The 24,186-nt window shown below is 31.3% G+C and overlaps 1 long non-coding RNA gene across 1 annotated transcript; it reads right to left on the bottom strand.

The window, feature by feature from the left end:
• Positions 1–20,990: 20,990 nt before the first annotated feature.
• LOC149485310 (uncharacterized) lies at positions 20,991–21,589 on the bottom strand. Its single transcript, XR_016316140.1, has 2 exons — positions 21,420–21,589; positions 20,991–21,330 (listed from the first exon to the last, which is right to left on the bottom strand). It is a non-coding gene; the product is annotated as an uncharacterized LOC149485310 (long non-coding RNA).
• Positions 21,590–24,186: the final 2,597 nt, after the last annotated feature.

The raw sequence follows: 24,186 nt of genomic DNA, 5'->3' as shown, positions 1-24,186 counted from the left end.
CCGTTCATTCATTTAAATGTAAGGAGCAATGGGTAGATACCGTTATGCCGAAGAAGATGAAAATCCTTGACTTTAAACTTTTTCTGCTATCGTGCAGCAAAACAAATAGTTGATGACAATTTACTACAGTCCAGTTTTTAATTGTTTCAACGTCGTCCTTTACAGTCGGTTACAAAAGGCATAAGGAAACATTCATAAATAATGTTATAAGTTATGAAAATGGTGTCCACGTAACTATAGTAATTTGTATAGATTGATATTAAGGGCATTATAATAATGATGCAACAATAGCAGGTACTTGCGTTATAAACCTGTTCCATTTACTAAAAATTAACCTACTCGTATTCATCCCGTTTAGCAAATCAATAAGGACATACCACAGACATAGTCTGTGGGACATTCATAGTTGTTTTAATTTGGTATAAACAACTACCTACTTAAATATTACAGTTTTGCATATTCGTCAAAACATTGATTTTGCATTGATTGATATATTTTATAGTTTACTGTAGATTGTATAAATGAAGCGTAGAACACTAAATAATATTTTGGATAATATGGATTTCCGGCAGTTTATACTTTACTACTACAGTTTTTCAACCTGATAGTTCGGGGCATAATAAAAGAAGGTGAAGAGGAATCTTCATAAACTAACACTGTCTCAAAAATAAACAAATAATAAAATATAATTATTTATATAGATTGACAGGTGCACCATAAAGATAATTATTTTATGACAATATAATAACTGTAATTAAAACAATTAAATAAATCAATGTACAGATAATTTTGTAAAGATAAGGAAAATGTAAAGAAAAGAATGACCAGTTGTTTTTTTACGGATGTAGCTATTATTTTCTAATTAATGGACATTGACTTAGAAATGTAAGTAGCATAATCTAGGCATTGCAAGAGGAAGTTGACCTAAGAAAAATGCAATATGAATAGAACTCATTTATTCAACATACAATAATTAATTATAGTATGGCGACACGAATAAACGCAGGTTAAGTTTTTTAATTGGCTTCTATATCTAATATTTATTAGGTTTATATGTATAAACATCCTCTATACATAAAATGCTTATGCTAAAATATATACACTAGCTATATTTTTTATACAAGAGGAGTGTACGTTTGTTTTCATTGATTTTAAACATTTTGATTTTAATATAACAAGTAGATATGTATAAGGCATTTATAACTTTCTGGTTAGGCTCATAAAATTTTCTGTGAGGTGCATTTTTTTGTAAATTATCAATGGGGAGTTTGCATGGTTTGTAATCATAAATGGATTTTATGAATGCAAAAAGTAATAAATTAATCTTTATCACCGGTTATCCAAAATTTGTTTAAATACTTGTCCCAATAAAACATATCAACGGTTGAAATAAAAAATAAATTCATCAAGCTACTCATACGTGCATATTTATTTATGTAGATTTAAGCAAAGCCAGATGCAGCAATTAGTGAAATCATAGTTCAATATTAAACATGTGCAAAGTACCATGATGCAATGGAGTCATTACTTTCATAATATTCACATGCTTATTAAAAACCGGTTTTCTCAATATATTTACATTTTAATAATCTAATATATGACGACTCATGGAATAATTATTTGTTGGTATGATGTAAAATATAATTATTTTACAAGAAAAATGTTAATTATTTTATGACACGCTTAACCTTTTTCTGCCTGGGTTGACCCGGAAAAAAAACAAAAATAAATAAGACACTTAAGAATAAAATGTAGATTTCTAAGTTCAATATAATAGTTTACCATGTTTGTCTTTGATAAAAGCGAAACAATATTATGTAGTATACGCATGCATTATCTATTATTTAATATATTATCGTAGCTAAAATTAGTGTTTTAACTTATAGCACTCGATAAATTGGCATAGCCAGTCTGTCCATCCTAAAAAATTATTAATAAAACAAGTGATAACTGCGTTAAAAACAACCGACTTCAAACTTGCACTTGCAACATTTACAAATACACACAAAAATGCTCATAAAATAAAAACTACTGGGCCTATCCGAATAAAATTTTTATGGGACCAATTCGACACCATCCCGCATCGAACAAAAAAAGAATCACGTAAATCAATTCAGAAACCTCGGAGTAATCGGTGTACATACATAAAAAAAACATACCGGCCGAATTGATAACCTCCTCCTTTTTTTGAAGTCGGTTAATAAAGCGCCCATTTATCCTTTGTAGAGTTTGTAATTTATTAAAGCCCATTTTAGGCAAGTGTGAGAATTTGTTTTAACCAAATTAACGTTCCAATCGACGGCATCATTTACTATTAAGTATTAATTATATGCTCGAAAAGAAAAAAAAGTTAAAGATATAAACTGCATACGAACAATAGTTGAAAATAGTTTTTATTGTTCAACTGAATGGACATTGACTTAGAAATATCTAAATTGCTTACGAACGATGGTTTCACAATCACTTTTATTGTTTAAATAATTTGAAAAATATTCAAATACGATTGTTCGCACGCCCAATATTTACAAAGGCATGTGCTTAAACTGTCTAGACGGACTTTATCTAGATAAATGCAAATCTACTTTTCATCCTTACTGACATAAATTCCGACTAAGTTCTTATATGAACTCTCCAGCACAATGAAAGCCAAATGCAATGATTGAGACTGAAATTTATTGAAAAAGAAGCTAGAACACAGACAAATAGGTAGTTATTGCAAAAGTGATTTTCACAACAAAATAAAACTCAACAAAAATGAAAAAAAAAAAAGGATAGAACGTGTGAGGTTCAGAAAATACTTCATTTTATTCTTTTTTTTTAACTGCTGTTTCGAATAAGATTTATCCGTATTTCCAAAAATTTCCAGGTTATAATATAATATATTATTTATTCACATAGGTAACGTACATAGAAACACTGATTGATAGTATATTAATCAAAATAAATTAAACACAAAGTAAGTATTTATAATGTGAGCAAAGTGAATATTTCTGGGTCGAAATAAGAGATAACTTATGAATTATCTATAACTTAAATATAAGTTATAGATAATTTATTTAATAATTAATTCATTAAATATTATTACTATATAATGTTGTGGTTGCCCACCATTACATTGTAGCATTTAGTTAAATGTGGAAACAAAAGTAACCTCTGGTTCATAATTAAGATATTTGATTTTGTGTAAAGAAATTATATTGATTGCATTTCAAATAGATATCTTTTTGAGCTTAAACTCTTTTAAGTCGTTACTTTTTACTGTGAAAACTTTCTCGTCATTTTGTACAATATAGTACCTAGTGCATTGACTCGCCTGAAAGCGATCATTTGAGTATAAATAAATTGATTTATTTTCTAATTTTCTCCATTCAAGTGTCAAAAGTCATTTGTCCTTGAAAGTAACCTATGTCATTACCATGTCAAACATTCCAAAATTACACTATTACTTCCTCTCTCTCTGTCTCTCTATTCAGCCTTTTTCCGTCCACTGTTGGACAAAAGCCTCTCCTAAGGCACGCCATAGAACTCGGTCTTCAGCTTTTCGCCGCCATTGAGTACCAGCAACCCTCCGTATATCGTCGCTCCACCTTGCTACAGGGCGCCTCGACTCTGGCGCCACCTCACTACGTTTGCCGAGTCGCGGTCTCCACTCTACAACGCGTTTGCCCCAATGGTTATCCTCACTCTACTCTATCGAAATTTTTATCGTATTTTCTTGCGTCGTCAATTTCTATTTTTTGAAGTGAAAACTTCTGTAGCGGCGTTGGGTATAAAATCTTAAACTCGCGTCAGGACACGTGGCCTGATCGAAAAAGCGTAAGACGGATTTTTTTTAAGCCCTTATGTTCCATGCGTAAGACGGATACCATTCCAAAATATCAAACATGCTGAACGTTAATAATCAAGTTTTCACTTCTGCCGGCACTCCCGGAGTGCAACACGTCTTTTTATATTTGAATGGGCAACTGAGCTGGTGGTGCATAGTAAACGATCGCTTTCAGCCATGCATTTTTACAGAGCCTATGGAATGTGTTGCTCGCTTTATAAGATACCTAAGGAATACCGGATAAATTAAAGAATGACGACGGGTTTAAAGGAATTGTTAGGTAAAGCGTTGAGTAAAGAGAAAAATCAGATCTCCTTTTTCTCTATATTATTTTTACTTACTAACATTCATCAAATCCAAGAATCCTATAAAAAGCCGTCAGACCTTTGAATTAAGTTGACCTCACCATTTATTTAACCAAATTTACGCATAATAGGTATAGACCAAAATTTTCTTATCCTAATTACCCAATTATGGGCCTAGTTGAATCGAAATAAGAAATATTAGATGCTAGGTTTAATTAATTAAAATATCGCAAAAGAGTCATTAACGAATTGTAATTATAAAAAGGCAACATTGTTTTTTTAAAAGGTTTAATGAAAGAGTTTATATTTCGAGAAGAAATATCGTAATTATTATATTTGTTTATCCATCAATAAAAACATTAAAAACTTTATCGGTAGTAATTTCTCGGTATTGATTATTTTTCGGTTTCTAAACATCTTTTAGGCAGATTCATTAAAAAAAAGTGTGTGCGCCGAGCACACGTGTCAGAAGTGAAACTTCTATGGCAAGATTCAAAGATACCAAAATCGTCACCTTACTCCATGATGTGACGGTATTGAAATTTTACTCTCAACGCGCCTAAAGAAGGTTCACTTCAAACATAGTGTACCTAATGTTGTAGGTTATTCAATTCCCAGAATACTCATAATGAATTTCAAATGCAGATTAATAGAGTCCCTTGTCAGTTGATCGATAAATGAGTCTGACTTTGAATCTTAATAAGGGTTTAAAAACTATTTGATTGACTTATCACTTTTACCGTAATTAACATAATATAATATTTTAAAGAAATTTACTGTTGCAAATAAATTCAAACAAATACGAAAATAAACATAATCATCCCTTTTCGAAGAAATTCATTGAAACCTGGAATCTGATAACCTCCGAATAAATGGCCAAATACCAAAGAAATCTAATTATACTTTATCTGTATTAAAAAATAATTTACTTATCGTTCATTGTATTAATTAATGACTGACATGAACATGATTCGTTAATGTTACAAGAATGGGAAATTAAATAAGTATGGAGTAAAAATATTGTAGTAATTAAATAAATTTGATTGATTTAAAATAGTCATGATTACTAGTAGATAATATAGTATTTAAATATTATCTGTGGTCATAATAATATACATCCTACTCGTCTTTGTTACGGTAAAAATTGCTGGTACGGAAATGGTTCAATATATGTTAAATTTTTACAAAAGCACGGCTAACCGAATTTAAATGAAATAAGGTCACACAAAGATAACAGTCTCAGATTAGTAGATACGAAACGAAAAGGATTAAAAATAATTATGCTCCAACTCCGTATCCAGGTAAGTTCATTAAATCACCATCTATTACGTCAAATTATAAAACGGGGTCGCGATAAGGGCGTCTTAAGGGCTTAAATATTATGATAATAAATGCCTTGCGAAACAGGAAAACTTTTAAATAACCCTTAGATCAAATTTAATAAAAGCTAACTGTGTCACGCGGTTTTACCAGCGAATGAATCAATGGGTAAAAAAAACATGTACACAATTATTACTATAGCTCATTGTGTTTTTCTGGTGTATAAACTTTATTACTATAAAGTTTCATCCAAATCCGTATAGATTTTTTTTGTAAGAGTAACAAACATTCATACTCACAAACTTTCGCATTTATAATATTAGTAGGATTATATCGTTATTTCATTAATCATTCTGTAGCTACGTGTATCTCGATATTGTTATTGTAGAAAAATATAGAATGATGACCTCGCCGCGTATTTAGTATTGTTTACTTGAACTTTTTCTATCGTATCTATTTTGATTAGCAGAAAAATACTAGTGCGGATTTCTTTGCGAAAACAATCATTCTTCTAAAGATTGTATATTTTACCGCTTATTTAAAATACCGTCGGGTTTTAAAAGTCTATTGTAATTTGAAACATTGTAGCTTACCTAATGAAGATATGCAATTTGATATTCGTCTAACTATTTATTAAATACAGCATTTCTAGCGCTATTACAAAATAGTATACATAAGTAAGTAGAGTAACTTGAGATGAATTTCCTATAAATATAACCTGTCTAGTGTCTAGTATCAATTGATTGGAAAGACTTCGTTTGTAATTAATTCCTAAAATACCAAATACAACTTTCACATGGATATACAACATTAAATATTCCTACATGTGTTTGTTTTTTTTATTAAATGTTTATTTGTATCATTACTTTAAAAAAAACTTGAATAGAAATAGATCGAGATGGGTTATATTCCAAATAATTTTATAAGCAAAGGCATTTAAAATGGTAGCAAATCTTATTCATGAATGTGAATATCAGAGGTGACAAGTTTGGATGTTTGTTTCTCTGACACGCAAAACGGCTGAGTGAATTTGTATTGTATATTACATAACATAGTTTATAAGCGAAATGAAAGTGGATATTTTGTTAAAGTAAAATATACTAGTGTTTCTTGTATAAAAATATAGTTAGAGACATAGACGTATGACCTTAGGTCAAAGCCGTTTTATGTAAATTGTACATAGTCTGTATTTATTATGTAACCAATATGCTTTTGTAATGAATCATATTCAATGTGAAAATCGCAGAATTCCTATTTCTTGTATCGGATAATGCTTCAAAACAATTCCACTCCAAATCTCTGAAATCATGAGTATCTATTGAGCGATTGATTCGATTCTTTGAATTTATATTTCTGCGTAAATGTTAAATCAAATGTATGAAAGACAAATGAATGAAACAATGATTCGTTTTGAATTTTCATTGTTTAATTTAAAATCTACTCTATGTTAAAGTTATCCCTTATTAATACATTTGTTACTTTAGGTATTTTTGTAATGAAATTTTGCATTGTTTAGTGCCTTACTCTCCTAGTGCTCCTACCTAACGTTTTCTACATACCTACTTTAATTCATACTTGGAAGTATAATTGCTCTTTAGCTATAGGGTTTATTTATTTCAATGTTATTTATAAAACATATTATACTAATATGTGTGTATATTAAGCTTATATTTATCCTTCCAGCATCATAATAATGCAATTATGTTTAGCTTTTTTATTGAGCTTATATGTATCATCTTCCAGCATCCTCTCACCAATCCGCTCAGGCGACAGTCCGAGCTCAGCGAGCGAATCCTCCCCCTCCGACTCGGAGTCGGAATCTTCCTCCGCGGAGTCAACAACCGCCGCCCCGCAACCACTTTCATTTAACATTAAATATTCCTACGATAAAATCATATAATTTGGTTTCCAAAGATAAACACAATCATTGAACATTACAATAAGAAACCCACACGCCATTTTCTTCTGATACTTTTGTAATAACTTCGTAGTCGTCGTCGTTATTATAACTTTTGTGCTAACTTAGTAATTAAACTTACTTTGTAACAAATGAAAAGACTTTTTTCAAACTCAAATACCAATACTTAGTTTTATTTTAAAGATCATTTCCAAGCGAATGCCTAATTCCTGTTAACAATATTTAAACAAATTCAAATGAGATTAAACATTATTATTCTCCGTTGACCTGAAAGAAATAATAACAATAAGATAATGATTAATGCGGCTTTTTATGTCACATTGTAAATATACAATACATAATAATGTACGTTAATGTTTTTATTCTAAAACTAGCGGTCCGCCCCGGCTTCGCCCGTGGTACATATTTACGTTTTCTCTACATAAAAACCATCCTCGTACTTCAAGGAATATAATAAAAAAAGAATTATCGAAATCGGTTCAGCCGTTCTCGAGTTATGCGCTTACCAACACATTTTGCGATTCATTTTTATATATAAGATTAGTCGAATTGTATGTTTAGGAGCAAAATAAAGCTGCATTAACTATTTTAACGAAGACTTTTAGGAACTTCTTAGGAGATGTGACTTCTATTGTATATTTTAACAAATATGTATCATAGATATATATTATACTAGTGCCATATACGAAATTTTTTTCAGTACAAATACGGCTGGATCAAGAGCGAGCAACTGCTCAATATCGGATAGACATTACAATTTTATTCAATTTTTTATAGGATTGTTTCTTCTGTTTTTATTGTTTTTTTCTAATCCAAGCGGAGACCTATCAAACAAATAAAATATGATTAAAGTTCGTTCAGCCGTTCTTGAGTTATAATTGGTAAGTATATATATAAATAATAACAATACTCTCTTTTGTATCTATTTATAGATTTCCTGCTGATTTTACCATCATGTCCGACATAATTATGTTCATTGCCATTCGAATTAATCATCATTATAAAATTTTAAGCTAATTGACCAGGAGGTAGGTCAAAGATAACTTGTTCGCAAACAAAATTAAATGTAAAGTTAAATGCAATTACAAAATTGACATAAATTATTTCTATCCTATCCAACTAATATTATATTTATGCGAAACTTTGTGAGGACGGATGTATGTACGTTTGTTGCTCTTTCACGCAAATACTATTGAACCGATTACAATGAAATCTAGCACATAATATATGTTACTTCGATTAAAACACATTACGATAGGTTTTATCCCGGAAATCCCACGGGAACGGGAACTATGCGGGTTTGTCTTTGAAAACGCGGGCGAAGCCGCGGGCGGAAAGCTAGTAATTAAAAAAAAATAGTTAGCTAGTACGTACGTATTCTAAATAAATTACCTACATATTTAGAATGGTAATGCTTCATTTTTTCAAAAATTGGTTTTCATCAGTTTCTCTAAGGTAATAACTTTAACAGTACCTAAAAGCATTCCTTGAAACATACTTGCAGATTTTATTAGAATATTGATTCGCAATAATACCGGAAAATTGTTTGATCAGTGAACCGATTTCTAAGCTCGCATGCCGAATGCAGTATAGTTACAAAAATTGAAATCAAATATTGCTATTATTGCAAAATTCCTGTACGGTTTCATTTTAGTTCGACGAATATTACACATAACATACATAGATCTGTTTTCCCTTCTAAGTTATTCTGTTATTAACGTTCTCGTATTTTCAAGCCTCGTATCAATATTATATTGAACTAATAGTAATAATGGCAATAATTATACCAGTTACAGGACGAATTCAAAATGGTATGTACCTACTTATTTATATGTATATGATTCTTGAGAGCTATTATAGGTATATATATAATATGTACCTACCACGGGCGAAGCCACGACGGACCGCTAGTCTGGTAATATTGATTATCATATGAGGTACCTAACGAATAAAAACTAGTTAGCAATGTGCCATAATTACCTATACTTATTCTCTGGATTACAGTGAGTATAATGATACAAGTTTTTGGTCATCTTCAGACTGTATAAGTAAGTAATATCTGTTATTAGCAAAAACTACATATCTTCAAATCTAAGCATAGGTGATATGGCATAAAATTATATGGTTAAGTATATAATATGTATCTACTAGACCCGATTCATCAGGATAAAAAGCTAACTACATACCTACTAAAATTATCTTAATGAAGAAAATGTCAATATGCAAACTACTCATAAATTCGCAATTAACATTACAATACCTGACTATAAGACCTAATATTATAGTATATTATGATCCTTTTACAAGATAACTTGTTCGCAAACAAAATTAAATGTAAAGTTCTAAGTCTACGATGTCACTTATCGGTTTATACATAACTATACGTATTTTTTGTTTTTTTTTTTTGTCAAATTATAACATATATTATATTAATTGGAAAAGTAATTTAAGGTTACACGTAACCTATAATCATCATTGTGTGAACTGTGAAGGTTGAAAGGGAAAAGTGAATGGATACTGCGAAAAAGTAATAACAGGTAATTTGTATTACATTTACCCAAACATATATTAATTTAAGAGTATCATTTTCAGAATACATGATACTTTACGCAATATATTTTTCTGTTCCTTACGCTTGCAAAAATTGAAGGGAAAAGATTCCATCTTGTATTTTGTACAATTGTTTGTAATACTTTTACTTTTTATAAAAGAATTATTATTTTTGGGACATTTTACGTAAATTATATAATGACATTCAATTATTATTGTATGTAATGTAATGTGGTAGGCATTATATGTATAATATAATATAGGCAAACTGTTATAATCACAGGTTATAATTTTGGCAAATTTTTCAAAAATGTACAGTTCTCTGTTTAAAAAAATCTATTAAATTCTATATTATTTAACTTACTAGTTAATTCACTGTTATTATTTATTTACATTAGTTTAAATCGTGCATGTTATTTAAGTTCCTGCTTCCGTTTCCATGAATCTACCTTGACATTGATGTATGATAATATGACATTGTAGTTTCAACCCGTTATTTATAAATAAGTTATATAAAATGTACAGTTAGCAATGTCTGTACATATTGAAAATACTTCCTATTTTTTTGGGAAAGTTTTTATTTTTAGCTTGTTTGTGTAAGCGGCTGAAGAAGTATATACTTTGGCGTAGTAGTAGAAACTTTAGACAACAATATTTTATTAGAATTATATGTGTCTTTTATATTTGAAAAGGAAAGTCAAGAGTTTGAACTTGATTTTTAATATTGTTCTTGTTTGTAATTAGATCTGTACTACACATAGTATTCGATGTATGATAGTATTCCATACAATTACCCTTTGTCCTTCGAGCACATTGATAATGAATGATTGATAAATTGTAATAGCTGAGAAGTTTATTTATAGGTAACTATTGGTCCGCCCCGGCTTCGCCCGTGGTACATATTTCACAATAAAAGGTAGCCTATGTCCTTTCTCGGGTATCAAAATATCTCCATACCAAATTTCATGCAAATTGGTTCAGTAGTTTAGGCGTGATTGAGTAACAGACAGATAGACAGAGTTACTTTCGCATTTATAATATTAGTATGGATTACTATAAAATTAGGAGTAAGTATATAGTTGCTAATTAGTTTATATTAATTTGAGACCATCTATTTACAACTGTTTTATACATTTTTCTCATGTAACTATATTTGCTTTCCCCACCTTCGCTCATATTGCTGAAGCAAAATATTTTTAAAATAAATTACTATTGCTCATGGTTTTCCTCGCTCGCCCAATCGTCTAAATCTCAAAATCCGAAATTAATATAACATCTTATAACATTAAAGTTAATTTAAAGTCAAGAAAATCTATTAAATTCTATATTATTTAAAAGAAACACTGTTTATTATTTGTAATATCGAATATAAGGTTCTTTGTCACCTATATAAATAATTCAATAAAAGATTTTTATTCTTGAAAATACGATACCCATCAGTGGCTATCACCCATGAACTACAGTAGAAAAAAATTTACGTTTCCTAATATATTTTATCGATAAATAAATATGGGCCATGACTCAGGCTATAATAGGTATTAGAGGTTGGGATAATTAATAAATAAATTTTGTTCGTTCTCTTTTGTTCATAAATAATAAGTAATACTCTACATTGCTGTTTTGAAATTTGTTGATGAAAGTTGAAATATCAAAAATCACTATGTTCATGCTATCAACATAGCGATTTTTGATATTTCAATGGGAAACATAAAATGTTCTACCTAATTTCCCATAAATAATTGTTTTATGACGTATAAATATACAAATATCCCAAACTCACATAACTTGATACAAATATTTCAAATAAATTGTTATAATGGTTGAGAAACATCAGCTTCATTATGTATCTTATCGTGAAGCTTTAAATTATGCTAGAGAATAATTATTGCACAATAATTTTGAAAGATATGTATATTGAAATATAATAACATAATAATTATTAAAAGAGACAATTGTCGTCACAGATAAGTAGCAAAGACAAAGTATAATAGAGCCATTTTTAATAGGCAACATTTGACAGTTCAACAAAATTCAACAACGTAACCTAGTAACGACGACATAGAATAACATGATATTTCGTTTTGTTAGAACTGCACATTTGCTTAACTTTTTTCAATAAAGATTACATATTAGGTATTTGTAATAATAATGACCGATACAAGTAATTTTAGGATTTGATTTTACTGATAAACCTTAACATAATAAACAATTTCTGATTTAAAGAACTGACGTCGCTTCAATTTTGTTTCAATAAATTTTTTTTTATTTTTAAATACCAGAGACGTTACTCTAAAAATCAAAATCTGACATCTAGAATCGAATGCATTGATTCTGTGCATTGATTAGGTACTTGGGAATAAAAATTATCATAAATTATTGACATGTGTTTCAAGTTCGATTGACAAATGTTTCAAGTCCGTATCGATTAATTCACTTTAATCGATGTTTTTATGCAGGTTACCACCCTATGAAGATAAAATTGATAGACGTCAAATGTTGCCTATTAAATTGGCTCGACAATAAACTAAATATAACCTGTAATAATATATTTACCCAATAAAACAAATTAATACAATAATTAAAATTGAAAAACAATCGTCTAACATAACGCAGTAGCACAAACTAAATAATCTTAAATATTAAAAGAGGTCAATCAAACGCAGCAAAAACAAGCGGTTTAATCCTTTCAAAATATCTGGTTTTACTTGCAGTTTATCCAATTAATTTCGTGTCGAATAGACAACACACCGTATATGGGAATCAATGATTAATCGCAAACCGCGGTCATTGCTCTTTAGTGGCTTAACCGCGATTAATTTTATCTAGAAATCTAATACAAGACTCGAAGTGGAAAAGCGCGGCGGAATAAGGCGATTAACTCCGTGGCACTCCGAAAAATATAGATCGACCAGTTTTCCGCCCCCTGCTTTGTCTGCTTTGTCTAAAACCTAATCAATTATATACTTAAACCTTCCTCGAGAATCACTGTATCTTTTAAAAAATCCGCATCCAAATCCGTTGCGTAGTTTTAAAGATTTAAGCATACCTACATGGGAATGGATACTTAGCATCTTTCTTTTATACTATGTAGTGATATTATAACAGAATTTAGATAAACATACGTTTTACGTAGTTACCAATGAATGAATGAAAGATTCATGGTATGGTAGCAAGCATATATTTGCTTGCTCCTATATTTGTGACCTTTTATTGAATAAGCTTTGCTTGTAAAAGCATATAAAAATTCCTTATTCCATTTCCATTTCCACGCTGTCATTCCGCTGATGTGTACTTAAACTATACAAGGGAATAGAAATAAAATTTGAATAAATTGAACTAAGATAACGTTGGTTTTAACCTCTCAATAGCTTATCTCTATATATACGTTTAGAACATTATTATTTACATAGACATTAGATAATTTTTTTTATAAAGAAATTCTTTATTTAATATGTATTGCGCAAGAATAATTTAATTCGTTGTAAATTCATACACGTATAACGTGACAATTTTTTTATTCAAGGCGAAGCTATGGAAGCATATTTTTTTAACTGTATTTTATTTTTCCAAAGTCACGTAAGTACGTTTTAACATTGCTGATACTAGAAGCCATCATTAGCTAAAAATGAAACAAAACAAAATATAAAATAATTACTAAATTAATGATTAAAACATATTAACTGTCCATTAATTATTATCACAACAATACAATATCATACTCAAACTCAAACTCAAACATTCATTTATTCAATTAGACTACTATTTAGTATAAAATTTTTAACATTTACCACCGATTCGGAAAGCAGTATCTATGGAGAAGAATCGGCAAGAAACTCCATAGTTGCTCTTTTAAAATAATGTCAATAAACATAATACTATAAAACGAACAAGATATTAATAAATTTCAACTTCTCTTTTATCGAACAAAAGCAAACAAGTTAGATAATTTTATAACTGTTTTATGTTTATATCCGATTTCTCTACATACTTAAAACAAAGAAAAACATACATTTTCACAATTTATCCAACTTATATTAAAATAATATTAATCAGATAATACATTGCTATAATTCAAATAAGATCTATTTATTTGGTACATTAAAAATTTTCGATACTTTGTCAAGGAAAGCTGTATCTATTTTTAAATACATAAAAATCTCCCCGTAAGGCCAATATAATGTATCTATGTATTTGTATGTTATACTGTGACTTCAAACAGATAAAGCTTATTCTCCTTTCGCTTGTCAGTACGTGATCTTCATATGAATACCTAATGATGATTTTTGTGGGAGTAATGACCTGACGGTACCTATAAGCCTGGCCCAAATCGTGCCCATGCATGATATCTCTTCATTTACGTTATCCCAGTTCGAATTAATTCAAAAACATTGCTCTTATCTATAGTATAAACTTAAAAGTATTATGTATTCAAATACTTATAAATTGATATGCTGTATTTGCCAATATTATGTTTGAGAGAAAAGCTTTCCTACATGTACTTTAATATTTTAGCAAATGCTATCGCTATCACCTGACTTGTAGAGGCGTGGCACAAGTATTTTTTTAATATTATAAACTTAAAAATAGTGTATGAAAAGTAATATTATCAATAAATGACAAATTCGTAAGCTTCCTAATTGCTCTAAAGCTTTTCATAAAATAGGCCTTATATTAATAAAAGAATGCTCGTGTAATTAACATTTTATCGACTAATTTGGGAAGTCTATCAAGTCCGCAATATATTTAAAAAATGCTGTTAGAACTACCTCTTTAAACTGAATACTTGCAAAAATTAAACAAGGTAAACATAATATTAAATACCTAAATTAAACATAATATTATGGAAAAGGAAGGGTTAAAAGGTTTGTTACTCATTTATTAATCAATTTTATAGCTAATATTATATATAGTAGGGGAGCCCAGGATGCTACATGTGGATTTACTCGAGCGTCACGGGAACCTATTAGAATTGGTAGATTAGACCATAGCGAGAAAAAAAGGTCCTATAATGTTTTCACTTTTAGCGGTGGGGAAGGGTTTTTTGATTTTTTTTAATTTAAAAAAGAAAAAAAATTGGCTTGGAAATACTCAAGCACGTTAGATATTGATATTTTGCATGCTCCAGGACGTCACTGAAAAAAAGTATACGTTAATCTGACGATTTAAGTGGCGATTTAATCGCTATGAAGAAAGGGTAAAAAATTTAAGTAATATTATTCGAGCGCGTCGGATTAATATATGGGGGGGTTAATTACAATATAAGAAGTCCCCATTTCGCTAATCTGACGATTCGAGCTCAACCTTAGGAAATTATGGATTATTCAAATTTTCCAGCTGGGCTCCTGAGCGCACCCACCAACCATAACTGCTCATATTGACTAGAGGTACTAATGAATAGCTAAGGTACCGTCCCTTATAGTAATCTGACGCGCTCGAGTAAATCCCAAAATCCCCTCTTGGGCTCCCCTACTAATACACAAAGATTCTAAAAACATGACACGACCAAGACACGACCTTACGAAAAAGTAGTGTACCTTCTAGTATATTTCTAATAATATGACAATGAAATAGATGAGACGAAATGATTTAACTATAATATTATTTATATTTTATTGCTTGTAATTTTCGCATTTTTAAAAGATCATGTATTGATAGCGTTTACGTATTATGTTTTTTTGGAAAAATTAACATAGGTATTACATTAGTAAGAGATAAGAGTCATAATATTATTCTACACGTGAAAATAGCACTATAATTCAATTATGAGTAAAAACGGTCATATAAAATGTAACCGTGTGAAGATCCATATTTTCCACTGCATAAGTTTAATCATAATAATTTATTGTATCAGTTGTTACGGTGCATTTACATCAAACGAGCATAGAGCTATAGAGCTAGAGCAATTCGTTCGTGATCTTTTAGTGTAAACGAAAACTCGTATTCAGCGTTTACACTAAAATAATTTGACATAGTGGGTTAGAATGAGCATTCACTCGTTTGATGTAAATGCACCGTTATAGAAACGCAATTGCTGTGTAATATCCTCTTATATATAAAATTCTCGTGTCACAATGTTAGTCTGCATACTCCTCCGAAACGGGTGGACCGATTCTCATGAAATTTTCTGTGCATATCGGGTAAGTCTGAGAATCGGCCAACATCTATTTTTCATATGTACCACGGGCGAAGCCGGGGCGGACCGCTTATATAGATTTGAAATTGAAAGCGCTTCCAAAATAAGTCTTGTTGAGTAAAGAAATGTTTGAGTTTGAGTTTGTACTAGACAATGAATAATTTCAAGTGAGAGCTTTGTTCTCTCAAAACAAATACTTCAAAGTGTCATTGTCAATCCTGACAATATCTAACTTCTTAGAGCGTATACGCACTATGCGGGTAGCCGCATTGCGGGTAGCCGTCCGGCTGACCGCAAGCACAATTATGTACGTAATATTCATTTCTATGCGCACTGCTATGCGGCTACCCGCAGACCGCTCCGGTTGCTCGGAGAGCTACGTCACGAGTGACGGCCAGCCGGACGGTTGCTATACGCAATGTGCGGTTCAGTCTGCGGCTGCCCGCAATCACATGAGTAGAAAGACGGAACAGAGACTAAGCTTCAAACAAACGCGAGAATCGATTGCACTACTACAAGTACGCGGGGCCATGTGTGTGTGACTCTGGCCGCTTGTCGCGTACGCAGCGATTCTGGAAAAAACCGGTTTAGGCAGAGGACAGTCTCAGGGTTGATACGACGCACGTTGTTTGTTTTATTAGTTGCAACTTGCAAGTTTGAATATTTTAATATAAAACGTAATATTTCATTGTCAAAAATGGTTGTTTATTGTACTGTGTGTATGAATAATAGTAGAAAAACCAAAAATATATCATACTTCAACTATCTCAAGGAGTACAATAGGTGAGTAAATATTTTGATTATTACTTTTTCAAGTAAGTAGCTACTTGCGTATATTTTATTAGGTCCTTTTTTAATAAGATGAGAATTGTACATGGTGTGTTTTTACCTTTCATTATTATTACAAGTTTAGCATTTGTAAGTATGTATGTATGTATTGTAAGTGTGTACATACCTAGGTTGGGTTGTAGTAGGTAGTTTTGTTTAATTTGTCTTAACCTATTGTGACAACCCTACCAAAATAGGTAACAATTTTGCACGTTCTTAAGAAGCTTAGTCTCTGTTCCGTCTTTCTACTCATGTGCCGCAATTGAGTGAGTGTGTGCACGTGGTTGAAAAATGCTTGCTCTCATCTCGTGTTTGCAAATAAGGATGCACCCAGTACTTCTTTCTTTGCTTTTCTTCTTTACGTAACGTGTGTAAATGTAGTAAATAGCTGCAACTTCTTCCATTTTCATCTTTGAAATGGATTGACATGACCGCAAATCGCAACGGTTCTTCAACCGCACTATGCGGGTAGCCGCATTGCGGGTAGCCGTCCGGCTGGCCGCATTCGCAACCGCATCCTGCGGTCAGCCGGACGGCTACCCGCAATGCGGCTACCCGCATAGTGCGTATGAACCCTTACAGAAGATGTAATATACTAAAATTTCGTCCAAGTTCGATTTGTTTTAAATTATTTAATTACATCACGACCGTGTGGCAAAAATGTTAAATAGCTTCGGCAAAATATTTAAGAACGGCCCTTATTTGTTTGGGAGCCAAGGAAGACAAGATTTGGGTATAAGTAAGCTGTCATAGTGGAACAGTTTGTAAATAAAATGATTTATAGCAGTATACTCTGTACACCTATACAAACATACTGTCCCCCCTAGACAAGTGGCTTTCTATTAGCGTAAAGTTCAATAGAATAGATTATGAATGTATGAGATTGACGTAATCAATCGTCGTCGTCGTCTTAATCAAACGTCAATCTCATACATTCATAATCTATTCTATTGAACTTTACGCTAATAGAAAGCCACTTGTCTAGGGGGGCTGGTTAGACGACGCAGTATAATAATGTGTAATCTTGACATTATAGTAGAAGATCCGAACTTACATCGACCTCCACCGGGGTCGAATGAGTTTATAATAAATTTAGTGTATAAAAAAATGGAAAAATCCTGGATAGGATACTTTTTATTAATTGGTGAAGGTCGATTTAGGTTCGAATCTTAGACTATCAATAACAATGTTTTGAAAATAAACGAAAAAAACTCCCAGTCACGTGTCAAATTATGGCGATAAATATTTAAATGTTAATGGCTAAGGTTAATGGCATAAAAAGGGCATAAAGATACCATTCGGATGGAATATAGTATATGCAATTTAGAAATTCCATTCCACCTGTGAAGAATGAACATAAATAAAATAAATAATGTAAAATAAATAAATATAATAAGAATAATGAACATAAGTCAAGTTTTATTATCTAGATATTGTAAATTATCCGAAAATGGCATACTGGTTATTCGTCTGCGAAATTATGCAGACGATGTTTTTGTTCGTTTTAAATGATAATAACTTCAATTTTAATGCAATAAAATATATTTCTTATTACACACGGTAGGTATACTATTTTGATCATCGAAAATCAAGTGGTTTAGAATATTAATTTTACTCAACTAGAATAAACAGGCAGTCATTGAATAGTGCGGTTTGCGATTTACTATAACAGCGCCTTGAATTACATTCGATATTAGGCGGTTCCCCGCAGAGCGAACTGCCAGCGTCTGACTGAGTCCGGCTCATCTGGCCTCCTCCAGGGACCAGGGTTAACCTTCAGTTCACACATACATCCACGTTAATTAGCCTTTCTGACTTATATCGAGAGACACCACCCCAAAAAAAAGGAAGCAGCCTCGCGAAACAATTGCTGCGCGGGAGGAAAATGACGGCAACGACGTTTTCCTCGGACTCATGTCCACGCTGACCGAGCTGTTTCGTGCAGCAGTTGCTTCGCGAGGCTGCTCGCTCTGTTTGGACCCGCCTAATAAATTGTCACCTCATCTAATATCATGTTCCGAAATCAAATTGCAATGAAACCCAATATACGTGTTACACAAACATATCCTATTATGGATGCCTTTTTTACTTTCTGATATTATTGTATTCAATGAACTAATGTAAATTCACTGCCTCAAAGAGATAATTTCTTAATGTTGAGGCGAATACGTAAGCATTTTATATGTTATAATTTAGAAATATTTATCTTATTTAAAGTAGACGAACAGATAAGACATACACCGGTTTTATTTAAAAAATAAGGTACCTAATATAAAATAGGTATATTTATTCAATTATTCCCAAGAAACAACATTACTCAATTCATCCAGTCTAGATTATCTGTAAATGTTATACTTTAAAATAATTACAGGCCGTATCAAATGGCATCCGCTTGCAAAATTGCCATCCATTACATTTCAACATCTACATATTAAGTCTGATTACTTTAGTTATTTTGGCATCTTCTAATCATGACTGCAAAATTAGACGTGCACCGGTTTTTACTCAGACTTAATAGTCAATTTAAAAGTCATTGTATCGAGATGCGACCGCGAATCACTCAATCGTTGATCTCATCGCTTCGGCGACGCCGTTTTTTTGTCAATCTATAAAAGACTAATTGGGATTGCATGTAATAAAGAACATCTTTTTGTCTCTTTATGAGTGCAAAAAACATCTCCAATCGAATCTTTGCATCCGTAATCGATACATCGATTCGATAGTTCATTCGATTCCGAGGACAAGCAATAAATCGTCTTAGTCTGGCAGGACATAAAAGACCGATAAGTATTATCGGAAAGTTAATCGATCAATGAAACAGATGTGAAATGCCCTACGAGTGGACACGGGACTTCATTTAGTGCGTGAAGATTTATTTGTAGTGTCTTATAATATGACTAGCTGTAGCCCGTAGCTTCGCCTACGTGATAAATACAAAATTTTATCCCCCGTTTTATCCACTTGGATGTAGAATATATCAAGATCCTTTCTAAATTCCTATAAAACAGTGGCTATCTGCATATCCAATTTCAGCTCGCTCGGTCTAGTAGTTTAGGCTATTCGTTGATACTTGATAGATCCGTCAGTCAGTACCTTAATATTTTATATATTAAGATTCGGTTCATATCTCTACTATAAAACAAAATCACTTTCTCTGCCGCTATATCCCTTTGTATGCTTAAATCTTTAAAACTTCGCAACGGATTTTGATGCGGTTTTTTTTATATAGATAGAGTGATTCAAGAGGAAGTCTTTAGTAAATAATTTATTGCGTTTTAGACAAAGCGGCCGAAGCCGCTGGCGGAAACCTAGTCTACTATAAGATACCTTTGCCATTATACTACGATCAATTCATTAACATCGTGTATCTTGCAACAGAGGATGTGTGTTGCGTATGCTTAATTCATAAATATTTTGAGTAAATTAATATTAATTTAAGCTATGAATATTAAATATTGTACATAAAGTGGTCGTTGAAGTAATCAATCAAAATTCAAATTATGGAAGCAAGTAAGGTTTCGTTAATGTTTGAGCAACAAGTCAATTTCCTATCTCTAGAAACTACTAAGATTACGAAAAGCACAGACTAATAATAATATACTACGTATAATAATAATAGTATCTAATACCTATTATAAGGTAAGTATAGATTTCACAAAATAACTTTCTGATATACAATTACCGTAATCGATAACATATTTTATGATACGAGTCGTATTAACCTGATATTTTTATTTATTATAATTATGTCGCATTTAACCCTTAGCTGGTATCACCTTTTTTGGCAACACTACCGGTATCGTGGGTCAAATTTTACCCACACCAAACAATCTGTTGTAAAACGTTGATTTTTTATAATTTGTATAAAATATGGTTAGCTATGAAATAAACAAATATTTTTTTACAAAATTGACTTTGTTTAATTTTAGAATATAAAAAAAAATATCATGTTTTACACGAATTTGTAACTAACCTTATTTTTTGGCACTTTTTGGTAAGGGTGAACTTAAAACATAAAAAAAAAAATAGAAATGTAAGAAAAAAATTAACTAAAAGATATTTATGGCACTTCTCATATATTTATAATAACAAAAAAATAAATTACTTCTGAGATCAGCATAAAATAAAAAAAATGACAACCAAAACCAAAATGACTTCTACCATCAACCATCATCCTCATCTTCTTCGCTCTCATCTCTCGTATTTTCTCTTATTATTGTACTCTCCTCTTCGTTTTCACTGTCGTCAAAACTTACTCCAAAATACTGTCTTCTGAGCAACTAACAGGTTAGGGACTGTCTCGATCGTCGTCGATGATTTCGTCGTCACAAAGTTGGGTTATATTTGGTGTCCTTTCATTTTCCGATTCCAAATCATCACTTAAGTCGTCTATATCAACTCCTCGATTTGTCTGTCGTTCAAAAAGCCTCCATTGTAGTACCAATAAACACTATAACAAAAAAAGTACGTAATTTTACTCAGTGAAAAAAGTTACTTATTTGGTGTCGTGGGTCAAACGTGACCCAGACAGCTACTTACCTCCGCTCCTAAGATAGTCCCAGCGCTGCACTTCCACCCCCTGCCGCAGCTAGCGACGCTCTGAGAATACGTAGAAGCGCACAGTCGTTGCATAAATATTAAAAGAATTATAACCGAAAATGTTCGCTTCTGGGTCAAATTTGACCCACGATACCTGCTAAGGGTTAATATAATATTTAATGAGTATACTATGTTTATAAAAATATCGCGTCATCAATAAAACAACATATTTTAATTATGTGTACGTTTCTCGGAACTTAAGCAAAACACGCGTTTGGATAATTAAGTGGAATAATAATTTATTTTAACAATATAACTCGAGACTTACGACACGGTTCACATTCTTAGACAATTCCGTTAATGCCACAATATTTACAACCCTCCAAGCTACCACAGCTATTTAATATGTAAGATTATAGGAGCAAATATTACAAACTTACAAGATAATAATAGCAAATATTACAATAATTTACGAATTCTAAGACAAAATATTTTATACAAGACAAGTACAATCCATTTCAAAATTCTTTATTTAACACACACACATAGATACAGAAGATAAGAAAAAGAAAAGTGAAAAACATATACGATAGGTACACATGTTAAAAAGGTGACCTTATCGCTTTCAATCGATCTCTGCCAGGCAGACATAATTTTAATATATCTACTAAGTACTTTAGTACATAATAGATATATTTAAAGTAAGTTAAGCAAATTATTTCAAATTTCCAATAGATAAACAGAATGAAAAATTACTTTTATTTCTAAGAACTTAACAAGCATCACGAGATACTATAAAATTAAATTATAGCCGTAATAAGAGTGCAAATGCAATAGATAGCAATTTCACACATGTGACTATGGTTTTCAGTTATAACTTACTAGCTGCTCCCCGCGGTTTCACCCCCGTGGCTCCGCTCCTGTTGGTCAAGCGTGATGATATATTATAGATAGCCAATAGCCTTCCTCGATGAATGGGCTATCTAACACTGAAATAATTTTTCAAATCGGACCAGTAGTTCCTGAGATTAGCGCGTTCAAATAAACAAACAAACAAACTCTTCAGCTTTATAATATTATTATAGATAGTATAGAATCTATAGATAACAGGTTAAGCTTTTACGTAAAGGGGCTATATGAGCTTTTGTTCCTAGGTGGGCACCCTAGCTAAAGGATACCAACGTATCGCCTCATGGTCAGCTACCAGCACAGCTAAATAAACATTTACAATATATTATGTCTCAGCAAATGGGAAAGATGAAGAAAAGAATAAGGGCCGTTGCTGCGAGCTGGCCCAATTCGTCCCGAAGCTCTACTACTATAATATTATTATATTTCCACACATAAATATAAATGCATATTTCCACACTAAAAAGGGTTATGTTTTATATAATTGTAATGATTAAGAATTATATGAGACACGTGTTTCAAAGCTGTGCCTGACTGATCACCTGTGTAATTGATCAGATTGTTCATTCATTACCATTACAAAAAAAGTTATGCAACAATAAAAAATACTTGATTTTTATATTAATATTTAATCAGACATTCAAACGCTCAATGACATTGTTTTTTTAATATTTCGAGGAGTCAAATAGTCATATCTAATAAAAAATTGATAGAGAAAATTAAATATAATTTACTTACCTATATTTTTTATTTATAAGAGCACAGACCTAAAATAGATATAGAAACTTAGATGGGATTGAATATATTAGATTGAGATACCTGAGAGACTAAAGTTATATTGAACGAAATGATTTTATATTAAAGTACTGTATTTCTCGGAATATGATAATACAATTAATATCCCCAGACGTTATTGGCTATTAATATCGAGTCTAAAGAGAGTTACTTTTAACAATAAATCGTATTATCAAACAATATGAGCAACTGATTTTATTACTGTATGCATTTAGACTAGTTTTGAGTTAAATAATTATTGTTTTTCAACTAGTAATTTATAGCTCATTTCTATTGGATTTACCTTAACAACCAGGTTCTCTGGAAGAGATCGCTGTCTTAGCGATAAGACCGCCTGTTGTGCTCAACTGTGTCACTTTCTTGTATATTATATTTATAAAATATTTTTGTTTGTTTGTTATGTTAAATATAAACAATAGAACATACTTACCAAGAAATGCTCTTCACAAAAAAAATACTGAATTGGAGAAAGAAGTCACATTCACCTTTGCATTTAATGACACAAACATTAGAATCACAAAAACGCCACGTAAAATATTTCATTACAATATAAACAATATGTACCGAATGTAAATGTAGAATTAACATAGCGATCAGCAAAATACGATGCATTCGCAAAAACAGTAGTGGAATAAACAAACATTACAAGATTGTAAGATAATACATATAATTAATTAAAAGCAGCTGTCAACTCACAATATATATCGACATAATAATGAACTTATATTTTATGTAGATATTTATTATGAGCACTTTTTCAAGCATGACATGGCATTATGTAAATATAAGAGAATGGAACGCCTTACATGATTCAGTAGCTTATTGTATTTGATGCAAAGCTATTTGAATTTGTTGCTGAGGGCGTAGATATTATTAACTACCTGAGGGTGCGTTAAATAGTTTGCGTAGAGTCATACGGAATATTATAACCACGCTTTTGTAGGTCACACGTGGCTTATTTCCTTTAAAACTAGGCGTTGTTAAACTTATAGTAAGGGATCGTTTAACCATAAACGGTTTTATAAATATTTGTGAACCATTAAAGGGAGAAAGATAAGACATG

Source organism: Colias philodice, chromosome 10 (genome assembly GCF_061535455.1).
Source record: "Colias philodice isolate Cphi_HAF_F1 chromosome 10, ilColPhil1 Martin Lab GWU primary, whole genome shotgun sequence".
Taxonomy (NCBI): domain Eukaryota; kingdom Metazoa; phylum Arthropoda; class Insecta; order Lepidoptera; family Pieridae; genus Colias; species Colias philodice.
This window is presented reverse-complemented; position numbering and strand designations above follow the sequence as displayed.